The sequence below is a fragment of the Bombus affinis genome, chromosome 11 (genome assembly GCF_024516045.1).
Source record: "Bombus affinis isolate iyBomAffi1 chromosome 11, iyBomAffi1.2, whole genome shotgun sequence".
Taxonomy (NCBI): domain Eukaryota; kingdom Metazoa; phylum Arthropoda; class Insecta; order Hymenoptera; family Apidae; genus Bombus; species Bombus affinis.
Genome location: NC_066354.1, coordinates 7615625 through 7635771, shown reverse-complemented (window position 1 = coordinate 7635771; position 20147 = coordinate 7615625). Strand labels below are relative to the sequence as shown.

The window sequence follows — 20147 nt, the reverse complement described above, 5'->3', positions numbered from 1 at the left end:
GTATTCACGCGCATCTTGTTTATAAAGTTTTCACTATAATCCAGCATGGCAGTTATGATGAATAATGATAATTACCGAAAGCGAAATGGAACAGAGGTCAGGCGATTCGCGGTGATACCTCGGGAAATCATAGATACCTGTCGCTCACACCGAGTTCGTCCTGCAACGGAACTAAGTTGACATCGGCCGAGTATTAATCACTCCACTGACGTCACTTCGCTGAAATATCTAGACAAGATTAATCGTCTGTTTTTTAACGCTCGCAGCTTTATTTTTATGATTCTATCATCGTGTCCTATGCGACAGACCGGCACTCGGACGAAGCCAATGAAAATGAAAATCGTACCGGCACCGAGAAAAAGTTGCTATAGAACGTGAAAGGTAAGTAAAGTACTTGGTCGTTTTACCGTGCTTACAGCGGATCGTACTATTCGACAACCATTTCCCTTTATTCAACGTTTATCTAACGCTCTTTGCAGATCCATTCGGCGAACTCATATACATTCGCAACGCGTGAGGGAAAACCTCGTAAAACTATCGTCAGACCCTCGTTATCAATATCTCGCCAGATTTCGCAAACTACACCGTCGTAAATGGTTACAGATACGTCGCTTCTGTCTATATATCAATAACAAATACGCGAATGTGCTCACCACGTCTGGCAATAACGTTGACGAACGCGCTACTCAAACGTGCGAACGAGTTTATAGCGTTTCAATGTATATACAATTTGAAATTTGTATTTTATGGAGCAGAGGAAATACCAGTGTCAAGGAAAGGCAGCGAATGACAAGAACGCCACCTTATTGTTGGAATCAATAAATTAATTAAAATATCGCGTATCGCGTGTCTGGTGTTGTGACTCGCGCAATGACGACGACAATATTTTACGTTATCGCGAGCTATACGCAATGTGTATGTATACGGTGGAACGAACAAGTAGACGAATTGGTAGATCGTTGAATTAGTGGGACAACGGCGTTCGATGTTATCGTCTAGTCTAAGCGTTGGAATTCATTTCCACGGCAGAACGATAAAGAGACGTGACGATCTTCTATAATCCTTTTCTCATTTTCACGGTTCAAGAAGGTCATCTATGTCGTTTGTCAAGTGAAAGCACAGTGTCACGTGCAAAGGCTGCGTGTCGTCGCGTCGAGGTGGTTTTCCCGGACGTAGAAAACGGTTTCAGGATAGGAGAGTGCATTTTATGTGTCGCCCTCATATTTCGAAGGGAGTGGAAGGGTGGAAAAAACTCGAGATAAAAAGAATCGAGCAAATTGATTTTTCTTCTCAAAGACTTGGAATCCTAACGCCGTAGAGGGAGGAAGAGAGAAGGAGGGAGGACACCTTTGCCATCGAATAATATCTTTGTGCTTTTATCTCGGCACACGGATGCTCTGTTACTGGACGTTCTAAATAATCAGCTTACTTAGCTATATAACGCACGTAAAGTACGTTGTTTCGCTTTAGGAAATCGCGCAAAAAGTTCGCAATTTGATCGCGCCAAGATGCACCGTTTCTAACTCGTTTTACAAAAAATTTCGCCTGAACTTGCGCGATGAGAAAACGCTATGCGTCTATGCAGCAATTAATACGTTGCATTATACGATATGTACATACGTGTAATTTAACTAAGGAGATAGATACTAACGAACTTGTTAACAGCAAGTTACGCAATTATACTAAGTGAGAAACTTGGCGTAGGCGTGTTTAATTGACATAATATGTAATATCTTACGTAACGAGTTTCTACTTTGGACTTGGGAAATCGAAGGCCATTGTGATGTAACGAAGATGAACGCAAACTCGAGGCTCAGTGAGTTATTAAATTTCAAACGCTTCATTCAGTTGTACCTTGGCGTTATTAAAAATCCATTCGTATCGTATATCCTATTGAATTTAATCCACCCTTTCCGTACCTTGTTTCATTGACCTCCACTTCACGTCCACGTCACATTCCGAGTGACTACGCGCAGTCATTCGCGGTTTTTGGGTCAACATTGAAATCCACTTCTCTGGCCTGGAACTCGAGCGTAGTGTATCGTAGACTACTATCACAGGTAGTACCATAATAACCGGGATTCATTAGCGAATCGAAGAAAAGATCGATGATCTCGAAGAAGACAACGCGCCATCAACGAATTGGGAAACATTCGAATTTCAGTCGAACTTCTCAGAAAAGTTGCTTAGAGGGAAAAGATTGTCGAAACGTTTCGTTCGGCGTGCAGCTCGAAAAATTGAAAGCATCGTTGCAGCTGCCGATGACAGACGCGAAGAACTGAATACGGAGCCTTGTATGTGACTAATGATTCGGAATGCACTGGGTTATCAGTAATTCGTATCCCGCAGCGTATGCTGATTGCGTTGCTACGATTGACATTGCCAATATGCTTCATTAAACTCACTTGTAAAACGACAAGAACGTCGATATCGATCTTTCAGACGAGCTTTCTTTTCTTGCCGCAGACGTGAAATAGTTACATTTTTCACCGCCAACTTTGATACGCAAAGGTGATAAAAAATTACAAAATTGTTTTAAACTAGTCGTACCGCCAGATACGAACAACAACAATTCGAAAATTCTATCCATAACGAATGAGCTTGAACGGGGATGTTGGTAATAACGTAAAAACACGGAAAGAAGACCGAATATCGTAAACGACCGCGATTTACATATTTATGGCAATTATTGTAAATTATTTCTCTTGAAATCAGAATCAGTCGACAGTTAACATCTGTTGCAACGAATCAAATGATTTTCTTTAATTCTATTTAACATCGACCGCGTATACCTAAATATTTGTCGCTGACGGAATTTCGTTAAAATTTTTCAGCCGTTAAATACGCTAGCGTGCCCTTTTACGAAGAAAAAAGAGAATACGAGGATCAGGCGAGGTTGTGTTTTATTCTTTCGACCAATAAAAGCCAAGCCGGAAAAGCAGCCGGTATCGCTATTCCGAACAAAAATACGATTCCATTGGATTCGAATATTCGAAATATGTTGAGCAGGGATTCCCAATGGAGCGAGTAGCAGCGAGTAATCATTTTTCAAGTTTTCCCGGGAGGTCAACGTCGAGTCCTGGTCAGAACGATGTCAACGAGACTTTTAGCGTGCTCTCGGTCGTCACGGCAATACCGTAGGCAAAGCACGAAGCCACGCAGCCCTCCGCCAAATAAAACAAAGCCGTAGCGACCGCGTGCGAGAGTTCACACCACGACCGCAGAAACGGCTGCCAAGCCGAGCAGAAATGTGTGCAGACATATCCCCGAATCCCCGGATCCCTCGAGCACTGACCGACCAATTAACCTTCTGCACATTCTGGGTCCTCTGCCTTTTCCAATGACCAACTCTCCATGCTTCACCTTTGCTATTCGTTCGTTGCTTCCTCTCGCTTATTTACAAAACGGTAAACTTTCCATTCGGACGTTCGTTTTCTCTCGTTGACATCTAAATGCTCTGAACGTATGTATGTACGTATCGTATAATAGAAAATTCCGTTAAGTCTAGAATTTAACATACTCGCATAAACGTGATACACGCCGTGTCGGAGAATACCTTGCGATTCGTTTCAACCACTGAATTCCTGACTCGTTTGTTCTGCGTGTAAATATTAAAGCCGAAAATATCGGATTGCGAAGGGAATGCGAGCAGGCAAGCAAGCACGTCTCCACTTCTGACGTTGTCATTCTCCCCGAGGCATAAGCTTACCTCACATACGAAAGCACGTGTATCATGCATGCATTTTATATTACCGCCGCTTTTTCACTGCGAAACTCAGCTCCGAAAAATTTCCAACCTTTTTTCCATTCTGCGTCCGCAGCCACACAACTCTCTTGGCCCTCTTTTAATCGCGATTTCAATCGTTTTCCTTAATTACAAGGTCTTCGTAATTCCGGTCAAGTTAGCGGTCAACCCGACTTTTTAACGATGTACGATTCGCGACCGACAACCGCGTAGAAGAAAAGCCAAGGCACGAACTTTTCACGAACAAGTGTTTTCATCGATCATTTGCAATTCTTCTATCGAAGCTGTGCTGGCAAGTATCGTGTCCCGGTTCGACAAACTTTACGGCAAACTTTACGACGAGGCAACAGGGGCGAAGCAAGATCGTGGAATTGCAATCGTAACCGGGACGATAACTCGTTTTCCGTAAGGAAAAAATTGCGGGTGATCCCTTAAAATTATAGAAGGTTCGTTTGCTTAGCCTGGAAATCGGGCAACGCTCGCGTAAGCTTCTCCATAGACGACATCTGGGTCAACCTCGGTCGTTCGTAAATATCGGCTCAAAGTCGCACCGAGATCGAGTTTACGCGACCGCTTTAATAAAATGATCGCGTGAATTCTTTTGGGAAAAAACGACAAGTTTCTAGTTGAGCCGCGATGGATATACCGGTCTGTGCCGGTAAGCGACTTTCAACGGGGAACGCGGACTTGGTATTGCGTACGACACGGTACACCGAAATCCGGGATTATCCGATCTTAATCCACGTAAGAGTGGCGAGTGACACGCGTGCATGCGGTAATACGCGACGCTAGGGTTCGCGTATGTGGCTAAGTTTGCTATAGTGGTATTCACCGGAAACCCAGTTAGGGCTAGCAATAAACTTTTAGTGGCCTTAGCCGACGCCAGACTTACCGTACGGAATTCCAGTTTAAATTGAAAATTCCACGCCGTGAAAAGGCCGGGCAAACTTCCACGACGTACATTAACGCGTGCCGTCAACTCGCACGGAATTAGAACGGTCGCGGAAAATCTTTTAAACCGAGACGCGAATGCTGACCAAGATATTTCCTTGAATCCTGGTAAATTGTTATTTCTCGCTGGGATGCTTAACACCATCATCGCGTTACGAGATACGGGCTAATAGTCGCTGTATGCGCGATTCTCGATAATGAGCATCACAGGTCACGCAAGAGACAGAGTTTGCCCCGTGGTTTCGCGCATATATTCTGCTCTTGATCTCCCGATATACGCATTACCAACCGAAATGCATTCGCGACGATAATGCAATATCACGCGAATCGTGGACTCGCTTTCATCGTCTGTCACACCCTAGGCATCGGATCCTGCGAGACGTGAATTAAGCGTATACATTCGACGAAAATATATCGCAGCGGTGCCCCGTACGAATCGAGACAGAGAAATACGCATAAACGATTGCCAAGAAAAATGGAAACGGAGAGAGGATCTGCGAATTCGAATAATATTTGCGTGAATACGAAAGGTGTTATCGCGTGTTCAAAGTGTCGGAAGCCTCTTATTATACTTACGGAGAATCGCATAAGAACAACGGACGAAAAGAAAGGAGAAAGTAAAAACCATCGAGGAGAATTCTTTAACGGAGAATTCATGCGACAAGGGAAAGAAATAACAAGTTCGATCAAAGACGCTGGACGTACGTCTAATTACATCGTTAAGGTAATCCGTTTTGAAATCCTTAAAGCGATTGTCCACGACAAGGCGACGTTAAATGTACGCGGTAACGAATAGCTATGTGTACCTATATATTTATGTCGTAGAGTGAAATACAAGAAAAAGTAGGAAACGCTGGAAGAGAAAGAAAGCGTTAACTTGATACCTCGGATAGAAATGAAAACGAGAAATGAAACAAAGGAAAGCTGCAAAGAAGGTGAACACCTTAACAAGATAACCCGCTGGTTTGCGTTGAGAACTGAAACAGGAATCGCGCGACTAAAATACATAAAAGACAAAGAACGAGCAGGAATAAAGCGAATACCTTGGCGAATAGGTTCCTTAATGAAAGAAACAAATAAGCTAATAAATAGAAAAAGACCAAGAATAAAGTAAAACGTATTACAAGAGGATACGGCAGAGGGAAGAAAGGAAAAGAAGAGCAAAGAGAAATCAGCCCAGTTTTGCATATACGCGCGTTGAGTTGTGGCATGGACCGAGCGAAAATAGAATACGAAGGATGAGTTTATGTCGAAGGTACGTTTGCTGACGAGATGGACGTATAATTTTGAACGACTGGATTTTTTTAAAGTTTCCATCATTACGCGGTTATTCCTCGAGAGCTTTCCATTCAATTGCGTTATCTTCGAGATGTTTGAATTTTATCGAAGAATTTCCTTTCGGTTTCGTCCGCTGCTTTCGGTCGAAAATTTTTCTTCGCATCTTATCGTTGCATTTATAGCCGGTCGATCGAAAATACGGGTTTCATCTCGGTCAATCAAAATATCAAGGAGCGGATAACTTAACGATCTATCATTCACGATTTGCTCGATAGACGACCCATCAAACCATCCATCGCGAATCGATGTTCGAACGGATTTAACATTAATTCAACTCGGTAAATTCGCGCTGCAATCCAGCGTCGTCCATTTCACGATTGCCGAGCGAACAAAGGAAAGCACCGCACTTGGACATTCACCTGCATTGTCTCTTTTTTCATCGCTTTGAGAGCGACATCGTGCCGCACGGTTGTTAGATACAAACACAAACAGACAGCGATGGTGTCGTGGACGACCGTTCGATTTGTGACAAAATGGATGCAACGGAACTTTTCAGCCAATGGATGTAAAAATAGATGAGACGACGGAAGTGTGGTTTTTTAACGAACGTGGAACGGCACCGATGACATTTTCCAATCAAAAACCATTATTTACTCGACTAACATGCGTCTCCATGTATCGGTCATTTTATCGGCAACGTACAAACGCTCTTTCCTTCATCGACATTGTCGTCTTAAAAAATCTATGATCGCTATTAATCCCGCGATAGACGAAAGAATCGCGAAAAATGATAACCGGATAAAAAATTGAAAAAATGCTCCTTCGAGGTCGTTGAGCAAATTTATTTCAGATCGTTCCAAGAACATCGAATCGTGGTCGTTCAAAGGCCACTTACGATCAATGTTCGGCCAATTTGCGAAATAACTTCGCAACGATGATATCACCGACCGTGTGACACATATTTTTAAGCTAAGAAAGGAAGTAAGATATGTTTGAAATATGGTACGCATGTGGTGAAAATAAAATTTACATGCATGTCGTATAATGGCTTAAGTGCTTTCCTTCGCTGTCACGGTTTCTATTGGAACATCGTCTCTTGCTTTTCGTCCGTTCGGCACACATCGGTTTCGACGTATGACGAAAATATCGTAGGAGCCGTGCATACCACCGTTACTATTCGGCCATCCACGGAAACGACAGGAAACCTTTTTCTTGCCGCGAAAACCTATCCAGCAGAAAGCTTTCTTGTCATGCGGTGCTTGCGACCCGTATATGTATACTCGCAGCTTTGCTGTCACGGAAAAACATGTGTCATGCTTATGTAACCCTCGCTAGAGGACAAACCGTCGTCAGTCGTTCGTCGTTCGTCGTTCGCCTGTCGAATGCAGCTACGGCAGCGTTAAAGTAGCAGTTCAGCGACTGGCGGAATGCGAATTTCAATTATCGAAACTCGTCCATGTAGCCTCTTCCAGTTCGTTTATGACAGGGGGGCGAAATTACGAAACGGCAAAGTCACATCGAACGAAACGCGTCGTTCTATATTCACGCCAACGATTGAAAAATTATAGACTGTCCGGTGGATTACAAATGGCAGACGCGATCAAGTGGATTGCCGGATTGTTCGTTGTAACACGGTCAGTGACGAGCAAATACCCGTGTGCGCGGCACGGTGACAATCGTCACCGTGTTCGTAGCCAAATACTTGTTAAGCGGATGAGATTCCGTCGCACCGGTTAAGCATCGCGGAATATTTAACGATCGATCGAATCCTGATTCGATCCCACCGACAACGGATAAATTTAATGGTTTCGCGAATCCAGTGTCTTTCTCTTTTTTTTTTTTTTTTCTTTTTTTCATCATTTCCCTCTCGGAGCATCGGAAGTTTATAAAACAAGTATCAGCGGGAAGACATCGAATACGTCAGCCTGTTAACGATGACAGCGGAGCTTCGATTCAATCTCGATAATCGAAATGTCGAAGGAAGATTACGCTAAACAAAGGTTGGATAAATTGTTCGGACGTAAAGCCGGGTAGAAAGAAGGGGTGGAAAGGAGGGACAAGGTGGAATTGAACGGAAAATCTTTCTTAGTACGATTATAGGGGTCATGCTTGCATTGGCGGCTGTACCCCATCTCGGTCTTCGCAAGGTTGCAAGCGGCTTACGGTTGCGAGAAGACGCGTGCCGAAGTCTTAAGGTGTCCTTAATCCAGTCGTGATCAGCAGCGTACCGCCCAGGTTCTACTCTCTCACCGGTTGATCCCTGGAAATTGGATCGATAAGCTCTTATTCGGTCCACCGCCTCCGACTGGATCCTAGCGGCGTTCGTCGAGTTGCTTCCACGATATTGCGACCGTTATTAGGTTCTATCAGTCGATGTGCCTACCTGTTCTCCAGTTCGATTCGACTCGCTTCGATTCGATGGAATTGTATCTATGTACAAACTTGCTGTCCGATAAACGTCCATAAACGGAAACGCGCTCGTCCGGTCTTAGCTTTTCTCGATCTTTTGAACAGCAACATTTGCCAACGATCCAGACGTTATTGTTTTCCATACGTTATCCGTCCCTGCTATTCGCGTCGTTAACCCCTGTGCGAGAAATTCAACATTTCTCACGGAAAACGCTTATTCGTTCTCAGTGATACATCGATCGAAGAAATCATCGTTGTTTTACATCGAACCCTCGTTGACTTCTTTTTCTTTTTTTCTCGCACGAGTAACAACACGCTGGTTTGTCACGGCAAAATGCAACGGACAATGGCGTGATTAGTGTAGGGTAAAGTTCAGCTAGACCAACTAATGGCTCTGGTAACACGGTCCGATTGAGTTGCTGGTGTTGTCCGAGTTTGACCTATCATTGTTTCGCTCGAAATACCTTGCTGAACATGTAAACATTCCTGGATACATTGCGCTATGGGATCGCTTTTTAACGAATCGTAACTCGAAGACAATGTGGTGGAATCGTTCGACGTTCGTGGAATTCTACCCATTATCGTACGAATTTAAAGAAAAAGAAGAAAGATGAGATTTGAAGGTTTTTCTACGAATATAAAAATTCAATGCGATTAGTCAAAGCCCGCATCCTGGCGTAATCGCTGCTTTAATCGCTGTTACTTGTGCGGTTTAAACGCGGTTACCTATTTTAAATAACCCGTTTGAAGAAAGCGTAGTTTACAACGAAGAATTAGCGAACGTCAAGTCCGTAGAACAAATTCTTTCTCGTGTGGCGTTTTTCGCGTGGTAAAAATGAAGTTTGCTGCTCGTTAAGGAGAGTAAAAACGTGGCACTGCGGTACGACGCCGCTCTTCGACGATGCATAGAAATTACTGGACACGCGAATCGCTATGATTTCAAATTTATAGGACTATTATAGTCAAAAGACGAAGAATCAAAACTGATTGGAAATAATGGTGGTTTGCGATCGTTTGGTTTAGAGATAAGCGAATGGAAAACTTTCGAGAGAAACGAACGAGTAAGAGGAAAGAGAAAAAGCTGAACGGTAGCGTCCAAAAGACAGGAGAACGGTTTCTAATAAAACATGGCCTAGCCAGTTCCACTACCAACACCCCGACATTCTCAGCAGGACGTGGACACTATCGGTTTTATTTACTTTTATCGTGTTCCCCTTCCATTCTGTGCACACTATTTCCTTCCATTTACTTTGCCGTCCACTTACTTTCTCATTTTTGTTCCTTCGACTGCTATCGTTCTACTTTTATAACGTAGTCCATGTATCAGAAAGAAGAAGACCGATGAGAGTAGAGGTCAGAGGGAATAAAATAGAGTTTAAGTCTTTACGAGAGAAACAAGTAAGTACATGGATCATCGTCCGTGAGTAAACCGCGACCAATTCTCACGGATTCGTAATTAGAAAGCTTGTATAGGGATTAAGAGTGTCGATTATTTTGAAGAGAGCTCGATAACCGTTTTAAATTACTGTTTATAAAAAATTAATGTTAAGCTGGACGGGAAAATTACGTATAAAATCAGAAAAACGACGAAACGATGCGACGCCACTCCGAGTTAATTTATTCATAGTGGCGTTAAAATATTCATTGAACGCGAAAAACCGACGCTTTTGTTACTTGTTTTTCAAACTGTGTACATCAAACGACTATATCGATTAAACTTATAAATTATGATTTCATCCTGCTAGTTGCCAGCGTATCTTCCGACGTTGTTCAAACTCTTTGGACAAGGATCCTAAAGGAATAAGTAGAAAAATCCGATTTAACGCTAACACGGTACTGTTAACATTAAATAACTGTTAGCGAGCATTTTGCCTGGTAGAAAATCCCCGATCGCTTACAGATTGGCACGATTTTGCTAGTCGGGACTATCGGAACGAGGTCGTTTTCCATAACCGTTAGAACAAACGACCCGCCGATAACGAGTCCCATAAATCCGCGAACGATCGCCGAAATCGACTTGTTTCCAGTTTGCAACCGATATTTCACGGTAGGTATAATTTCATTGTTGTATGCGCGTTTTCACAGTGACGAGCGACACACTGACATTCGATAAATATGAACGGCGGAATTATTTGAATTGCGCGTTATACGACCCAATTAGTACCTGCACCGTAATTTTTTCGACGTATTCCTTTCCCGTACACGTGTACGTAATCCGAGTTTGTATTCGCGAGTTCATCGTGTTTTCTCTGCTCGCGCGCATCTCGGTACACGCGATCACCCTACGAATAAAACGGTAACCGAGTTGCATTCAACAGAGAACAGACGATAAATTATCGGAATTGACTTTAATTGGCACTGTCGTTTCGACAAATAATCTTAATTGCGGCCATAGCAAGATGTTTTCACAATTTCAATTTATTGATCGATATAACGACCGCCACCGCAGCAGATTCACCTTCGTAAATTAATTAGTAGATGTAATTCACTTCCGGTGGGTAATAACGGATTGCGAAGGTAGTTTTCTGGTTCGGCGGTGAGCGCTAAATGACAATTTACCTAAAAGCAAATTCACCGGTTATTGCGGAGAGCTGTGGAAACCTCGAGGCTAGTGGTGAACGCACACGCTGCACCGCATTCGGTCACATCTGCCCGTGCGTCTCGTCTTTGTCCATTCGGATTTTAATCATCCGCGTATAATCTCTTTCTTTCCGTTTAATCTGCTTCGTCCAGGGAGAAATTAATGGATCGTGAACTCGGTCAGCACCGCTGGACGCTGACTGTGCCGTCGCACCAACCCCATCGTCTAACCGTACTAAAATGATTAAAATTTTTTTCCAACATTCGTTAACGACTTGCCAAGGAGCCTGAAGAAAATCTGAGACAAACGAGCACCGTGGAAAACAGAGTTTCGATTCCGGAGTTTGTAAGGAACGGTGAAAAATGACTGGACGTTTTGATGCATCATCGTCGAGTGTAAGCGTCCCAATTTTATACGCGCAAACATATCCTCGTAACTAATAAATCTTTCGCCCCAATTGTTTAGCTAATTCCTACGCTTTCACAAATACCAACTAAATTGTCATCGGTAAGGCAACAAACAGCGTTGTCCTTATTTTAACGGCTCCCTTTATGCTCTTTATGCGCGATTTTAGAATTAATTTGCCGGCAACGGTAGCGGTAACGGAACGTGCGTTACAAATCACGCGTAATTCGCAATAAAGCGTCGTTACAGAACATTATTGTTCCGACAGGATAGCGAGAATAATTAGCAGGCGATAGCGAGGCGTGAGGGCGATAAATTGCTCTTTTGGGGCATCGCTTTATCTCGTCGGCGACGAATAGAGAGCTCGGATCGCAAAGAAAAACTGAAAATACGAAGACGGCACGAAATCCAATCCAAGAGAATTCATATCGATTCTATTCAACGAAGAATCGACTCGATTAATTTTTCGATTTCGCCTGATTTCAGGCTCAATTGTACAGCCATGAGAGACCGTCCTTCTTGTCTGTTCTTCTGTTTCGAACGGTCATGCTGCCGCGATCCTTCTCTCCAGCTTTATTTCTCGTCGCGTCGCGTTGCTCCATCTCTGCCCTGTTCCGCTCGAATTTCGTCTTAATGGCGACGTAACGTTCTATTTATCGCAAGATAGAAAACTGGCAGAAGTTGAACACGTTCAGTTAACCAAGTTCCGTGCGGCTCCGTGTCGACGGAAAATTACAGCTATTAATCGTAAAACTGTTTTCATTAGTCGGTTTCTTTCTTTCACGACGGTACATATTGACCGGTCAGAAAGGAAAGCGCGCACAGCAAGGCAATTCCATTCGCCAACTGGTTACTTTCATCGACAACGTCCGCGACGTTTTTCCAGCCTTCCACCCGGCTTGCACGTAAATTAGATATGTGCGCGCGCTTGTTCAATCAATTCGGTCCACGTACACAGGGGAACGTTTTCGATATTCGCTTCATCGATTGAAGTCCTGCATGAATGGCCAGTGCATTCGGTCGGTCCATTTCAACGACACAGCAACAAGATTGCTAGCCAAGAAATATTTGCGTGATTTTTTCTAGCCGGAAACCAGCATAAATACGTCGACCTGTGCGACTCGACAACCGTGTGAGGGCAAACGACGCAAGTGGAAATAATCATGGATGAAACGATTGCGATCGCCCCTTTCGCTCTCCGAAAAACGAGAAAAGTAATGGTAAAGTTGTATTCTCATGTCTGAAATATGGACGATAAGCGGAAAAACGGACGATAACCCAGTACTCTATGTACCGAAACTCTGACGATCGTTGACTGGCAAGAAAGGAACAAAGCTCAAGGGAGACAACTATCGATTCTTGTAATGCGTAACGTTTGATTAACGAGACGCTTTTCCGCACAATTACGTCATTGCGATACGTCGACGACGATAGGATAGGCGGAGGAAGCGTTGACAGACGTCTATCGCCATGAAGGCGAACGGTGGGAGGCGTTCACCCTTTTGTCGTGATCGGATAAGCCGATAACAATGGAGATAATGAAGGTAACACCAGACCGTAGAAATTATGCGGCGGACTAACTAGAATAGACACCGTTCGATGCTTCTTTTTGTTCTGCAATTCGGCTACTCTACAGCCTCCTTATCGTTTTACTCGTTTAACACTGCCGAGTCAATGTACAGCAGAAAAATACGAAATGCTACAATTTTTTTCTTAAAAAGACAGCGTTTATAACATACAAGAGTTTAATCAATGAACGTTTAAAATAATTCCGAATTACGAGCTTCGAATCTACGAATTGAGACTCTAATACTCTAACGTCTAAAGTAAGTTGAACGTTTTCATCCTATAATTTAAATTCAAACCTTTCAGACGTTATTTCGGCAGGAAAACAAATATTGATTATTTTTCGAACGATGTCTTTCGATTGGTAATAATTCGAGTGAAAAATATAGGGAATAATATAAGTTAAAAAATAGTATGCAAAGCACTTACATTTTCGATCTGCTGCGGAAGTTGAATCCTCTTGAGAGAAGCACTGACTTTGAAGCATTACGCGTATAGCATATTTAGAAAAGAGATTGTACATACATACATACATAGATATATAAAGCAAAAGGAAAGGAAAAGACTATCAATGTAGCCGTTTACTTGACAATCGGCGAACTCTGACTCGAATGTTACGACGCCACGTACAATTATAATTGAACTTGATGATAATAAAAACTGATTCTACCGACCGCATTGCGAATAATCACACACGCTCTCTGAAAGTATGAAAAAGAGGATAAATGTTGCTGAAAAATTTCTTTATTTCCTTCCATCCATGATTTCTCAATAAAATATTGAATTGTGAGTAATGAAAATTGTATCATAAACTAAATGTCAATCACGCCATTTATCACACATATCATCGATAGTTCAATAATATACATACCTTCGTACTTCTTTCTTTCTTTGTTACAATAAATTGAATCAGATTTCCGTGATAATGATCGATTAACCATAACTCATCGTGACGTTCATACGATAAAGTTATATTCTGTCAAACTCGTCATCTTCGCGATCGATCACTAATCTGTATAAAAGAAGAACAAAAATTAAGGGTGGATGTATAAAATTAAAAGCAATTAGATTGAAATGAAACAATAAGCGAACTCATTGTCAATCTTTGTTTCGAAAGGCAATGATCAAGATACCGGTAATTCTAACTTCTAAATGTGCGACCAAAGAAGGAAGAATAAGAAAAGTTTCAAAGACTATTTAATCGCGTAATGATATTCAACAAATCATTTCATAAACGCGTATTAATTAAACAAAGTTAATAATACCGTGTAAATAGTAGCAGAATATGGTATAATGAAAATCATAAACAGCCGATATGCGACACTGACACGTCTTAAGCAAGGCGACACATATTATTTCCTTGACGCACCGCAGGGCGCCCCCCAGCTTCCAATCTGGTCAGAAAGTTTCGATTACCCCTCCACTCATTTTATATATAAAATAAATATTTTATACATTGCAGGTAGGACTTTTAATGAGATTAACGAAGCAACCAGATAACCATTATTATAAGAAATAAATATTCAACGTTTTGGTTCTGATTGAATTTCTTCAAGAAAAAAATGATTTCCTGCAAAGAATTTTTATTCGGGCAAGTGAAATTGATGAGAAAGTAGCGGAAATAATAATAAAGACGATATTATTGCAGTATAATAATTCGTAATACGCGAACGTACGTATGTTGTGAATAAATTTCTCTAGCTAACTGTTTTCTTTACAGGTTCTGGGAAAATGTATTATATCTATACTTCCATTATTGATCTGTTCGACTCTATCCTCAGCCAAAAGGTTCGTTACCTTCTCCATTTCAGATCCTTCTAGGACATCATTATCATCCTTATTATCATGGGCTCTGTGGTTCCACGACGTCAGATTTTCGGCCTCACGTGACGTCAGTTCTAAAGAGGACACGACGCTGACACATACTTGTTATTCATTTGATTAGTTTCATCAACGCAATTATAATTTATGTATATACATACATACATTTCAATATTTGCATATTTATCTTCCATGATTTTATAATTATTATTTACACGTTAATGAATAGCTAACATCGTTACTTGTTGTATCATCATTGCCATTAAAAAATTGCAGATGGAATCCGCGCGTGCAAGAACTTCCGCCTCGTTGCAAGACATTCTTGGAAGTCACGGCCACCTCTGCCCACCACGGGTTAAAGGCGGCGCTAAGGTACGAAAGCTGCGAGCGTTTAAGAGTTCCAAGGACGCATAAATAGCAAGCTCGTTTGCCCGAACAAGTCCTCACTCCCGAAACTCGGTACAAGAGGAGCTGGCAAATTCCTCGTTCCATTTTCATCCCAGACAATATGCCTCTCGCGGCACGACCAACTTTCTCGGAACATATTTTTTCGTAGAACGTCGCGGGGTTGGAGCGCGTCTTAAATCATTTGGATCTTCTCCTTCTCGTACTCGACGGAATATCTGCTCGGTTCGAGAAGCGGAACGAAAGCAGGCTCTGCGAATAAAGGAAGAGCGGAGGGAACGGAAAGAGAGGACATCGTGGTCCAGCGCGGGACGTCGGAAAGGGTTGTCAGCTCAAAAAGGGATTAAAGAAGAACGGAATTTCTAGTAGTTATGCCTGCCGGACTCGCAGCCTGCCTTGAATTATGATCGCGCCCACTCCAGTCTCTATTAAAGTTATAAATTTTCAATTCAATAACATGTCGACTATCGTCGGATACAATCACTGTTCGACCTATTCGTTTGCTTATAGCCTTGTATACGTGTTTCTTTTCACCTAGGCGTCTCCGTGTCGATCTCGAACGAACTGTATATTCGAGTTCAACGAAATCTACGTGCGCTGCGCTGGCAACGTCCGAGGCTGTATACGTATATGAACGGGCGGTCATATGTTCCGACATTTGACAAATTGTCCCAATCCGGAACTCGCCGTTAATCTATTCGTCGTTACCTCTCTGTTGGTCGGATCTCGCACGAAGATCGATATCGTCATTGGCAAACTGCCTAAGTCCGAATATGCCGGATGTGTAACCAGCGGGATTCTGTCGTCTTGCGAAATGGACCGACGACGCGATGTTCGCCTTTCTATTATTCCTTTCGAACGATTCGCGCGTTCTTTATGACCAATAGCAGTGGAGTAGAGAAGCCGCTAACTCGTCCTCCGAATCACGCGTGCACGGATTATCACAGCGGATAGCCGGCCGTTCCTACTCGACTAGAAGAGATTACACGCTCCGAACTTCGACAGTTAACGTCGCGATAAATTATAGACCGTGGTGAAGATCGCGCATTGACGTACGAGCGGTTACGTCACTGTTGCCCCGCTCGCCACTATTATCCTTTCCCGCAACACGCGACCCAACATCACGAATGATGCACCGTCCAAGTTTCCAACTTTTCATCGATGAATCTTAATTCGGCTGGTGCGTTTCTGCAACTCGCGGTATCCTCGTAATTCCAACTTACCAAATATAACTATGTTGCGTTGTTCTGCGATAAATGACGAACATCAGAGGGAATCAAGGTTTGTGTTGATTTCATAGTTTCACTGTTCAACGAAGCAATGATATCCGTTAACAAAATAAAAAAAAAAATAAAAAGAAGAGAATGAAACAATTTATCGAATCCAAATACGTCTGAAGCTGCCTCAAAATACGACAATACAACGAACAAATTGCGAATTGACGAATCTGATTCGTTGGTTGAACTCTCATTAAGCGAGTTATACACTTTCATCCGAATAATTACAATTTATTTTGCTGAATCGAAAAATACAGGAGAAGAGATTTTAATTTTCAATCAGAAGCGCAGCGAGCCTACTTTAACCTTGTGCATGCACTATCGATTTTCCTGCGGCCGGGTCACTCGGAACTGTAGCAAGCTACCCTTATAAATTTGGTGGCTAACAATGTGGCGATAAATCGTAGCTCGTGTGCCGCTATAATCTCCGGCTGATTTCCACAATTTCCCAGATGTCACTTAGAAATTCCTCGTTCGCTAAATCTACAACGTTTCAATGACACTCGTCGTTGGGCCACTGTGTGGTTTCCATGTAGGTATTAACAATGTTTGTGATATTTAACTTTCTACAATATTCCTGCCGCAAAGAAAAAACTTAGAATATGATAGCTGTGCTCTCTCTCTCTCTCTCTCTCTCTCTCTCTCTCTCTCTCTCTCTCTCTCTCTCTCTCTCTCTCTCTCTTTTGTAATTTAGCTAGATTCAGTAGACATTCGAAATGGCCAGATTGCACGGCTCTTTGTTTTCGTTACGTTTGCTTTGACGATTCAACGCTGTTTAACGGACGTAAAAACTGTCACACGAATTTCAAAAGGTCCACTTATAAAGAAAAACCAGCAAGAAACGGAATCTTTGATTGTGCTTTGATCAAAATCGTTTCGACCTGGTGAAACGGTTACGTAGCTTAACCGCGACGCGACAAACTTGAACCTTTGAGTATTTCACCGGTGCTCACGCGTTGGGTCATGTTTTTGCAAAAAGGAAGGGAAAGCCTATTTATTCCAGTTTCTTCCAGTTCTCTCTGCCCTGCCTGAAAGGTCAAGAGAAACGGTCGTTTGCCGTGGACGGCGAAGGGAAAACATCGGGGAAAAAGCGAAATTGAAAAATTCACGTGGTTGCTTCACGCAGACGGCGAACACTCAACACAAACTGCCGGCTTGAAAGTGACTGGTAGCCGATCTTACTTCCCGCCCGGATTCGAAGATCTTTTGAAAAATACCCGATGAAATAACCGACACAACGAAACTGAATCTACGTAGAAGTTTCGTAAAAACTGTTTTGAAACGAGTCGGTCGAAAATATTCGTAAAAGCGAACCCCTGCGATAGTTTCCATTTTCGATGATATAATATTTTGATAATATATTTAAAGGGCCTTAGTTATATTTAGTTTTCATGTTTTAAAGACTCGACGGTGTCATAGTATATCAACTCAATTAGCGGTGCCACGAGACATCAGTATTTCGTTCATCGCGCGTCTCCGTTCATCGGAATTTCGAATCACGAGCAGAAAATTCGCCAGTCACGCTAATACGGCTAACTGTCGCGCCCTGTGTACTCCTCCCACGTTAGTTACGTCACTTACGCAAAACACGCGCGGGCTCATTTCAGATTAGATGGTATATTTCAGTGTTTTTTTCCTCTCAGCCTTTGTCGTTATCTTGGTTGGATTTTCAGAGTGCTTGGCACTGCGTGCCAACATTCTTTATCTCTCATATGCACACCGTGTAAACCGCTACTGTAACATGATTCGTTTTAACTTACGTACGCCGTCCGAATTTAACCGCAAGAAAATTGAGCCGTGTTTTCCAGCTTATTTTTCCTTACTTCGTTTCCTTTATGAAACGAAAGTTTCACAGAGATAATGCATCTGCTGGAAGAAAATGCTTAACAGAATTATTCAGCACCGCATCTTCGGTTGTGCTTAACGAAAAGATTTTCGTTCAGCCTTACGCACTCGATATCGCTAACACGAGTGAATTTCAGCGATTTGTTTCCTCGAGAAATTGACAAGCCTCTCTACAATTTACAAACTTTGATCACGGACTAACGAAGGGAAGAAAAAGCATGTTGTAAAGTAACGAATCGAGAGGATTCTGAGCATCCGCCCTATCTGTTACGAGAGCGCAAAAATGAAACTGTATATCGTTCGAACCAGTCGCAGTTCACAGTCGTCCGACAAGCTACCGGATTACCATAATGCCAAAGCTTTTCTTCTTATCCGGCACTTTTAAAGCGACAGTCGCAGGAACTCTGAGAAGATACAAAGGCCGGCGGGAGGGGGCGGTGAATAAGAGAGAAGGGAGAAAAAAGCAGATTCGACACTTCACTTTGTTCTCGTAATCCATTTCTGTTTCGCCATTCTGTTCGAACCAGAGGATCGAAAGATCAACCAACATGGTGACAAAATTGCCTCGCCGAAGCGATAAAGATATTTCTTGATAAATGGCGAAAGGACGTACGCTCGGGAATTCCTACCTCGGGAATATTTTGCCCATAATCCGGCTGAGATCGTTCGCGACGTCTCATCCTTCGTGTCCCTTTAGCTTTTCGTAATTTGCAAAAACTTGGTAGCAAATGCCGCGTAGTCGGTTGCCGGAAACGATCGAAAAAGTTCTCAAACATCGCGGAACACGCCCCCGTTAAGGAGACCGTGTACAAAACCATACGCGTAAAAGAGCTTCTACTTTCTTCGTCGGACGCGATTTCCTGCAACGATCGGAAAACTACGAAGAACGAATACTGGCGTGTTCGAGAATCGATAGCTCGTTAACCGGCATAAAATACTCGCATACTACGAAAAAGGCAGTGACACTTAACATTAAAACGCTTACCACCGATATTCGACGAGATTTCTCGTTTTACGTTGAACAGCTACTTAGAACTCTCCTTGAGGAGAGATACATTTCGAAATAGGTAAGTAGCAGGGTTTGCATTGTAAACTCGTAAATTGCACAGCGCAAAGATCTTAAAGCAAAGGACGAAGATTTTTTCCGGTCGAAGAAACGTTCCACTAGCCAGCAATCTAGTCAGTTAATTAAAAGTGGAAATGACTATCTAGTGATTCTAGCGGGGCAAAAAATAGCCATGCCTTGATTCACGGTCGTCAACCACGAAATTACTTAACCGAGCGAATCACTCGGCTGCCGACAGACTGAGGTTTCTTCGATCGAATTAAACAGAGGGCTATGCCATTAATTACGCCTTGCTCGTAGCGCTGTCTCGCCCCCTTCGCATCCTCCAGCTCAACTTGGCCAATGCTTCGTTTCACTGTTTCCGACATCGAGAACCTTGTATTAATATTAATATCTCAGATGGTAAACGTAACTATTAATCAGCGTCGTATTAACGATAAAATATGCAATTTTATTTTTAAACGCGTATAAACAAAAACGATCAAACCGTTACAACCGAGTAACGTTAGCTACCGAAAGAAATCGGCCAGGTGACACAGCTTCCTCTGTGATTATCAAACGATTGATTCAAAGCTGTGCCGCCATTAGTCCGAGTTGAACCGATTGAAACACGAAGGAGATAGGAAACGAATCGGAGAGATGTCCGTCGAAACTCTACTTAACGTAAAGTGGATTAGACGAAGGCGAGGGAAAGAAGTTAAGTCTAGCCAGCTACCAACGAACTCTCCTCTGTGGTAAAAATCTCGACCAACTCCTCGACCGTTGATAAAAACTGCGAACAGTTTTTTTGCGTAATTA

General features: G+C 42.7%; 1 long non-coding RNA gene across 2 annotated transcripts; it reads left to right on the top strand.

Moving 5' to 3' along the window:
- The first annotated feature begins 201 nt into the window (after nt 1-201).
- Nucleotides 202-17596, top strand: LOC126921944 (uncharacterized). 2 transcript variants are annotated; one of them, XR_007712599.1, is made up of 4 exons: nt 202-381; nt 14398-14607; nt 14747-14905; nt 15033-17596. It is a non-coding gene; the product is annotated as an uncharacterized LOC126921944 (long non-coding RNA). The 2 variants fall into 2 exon arrangements; XR_007712598.1 differs by lacking the exon at nt 202-381 and adding an exon at nt 6026-12913.
- The last annotated feature ends 2551 nt before the right edge of the window (nt 17597-20147 follow it).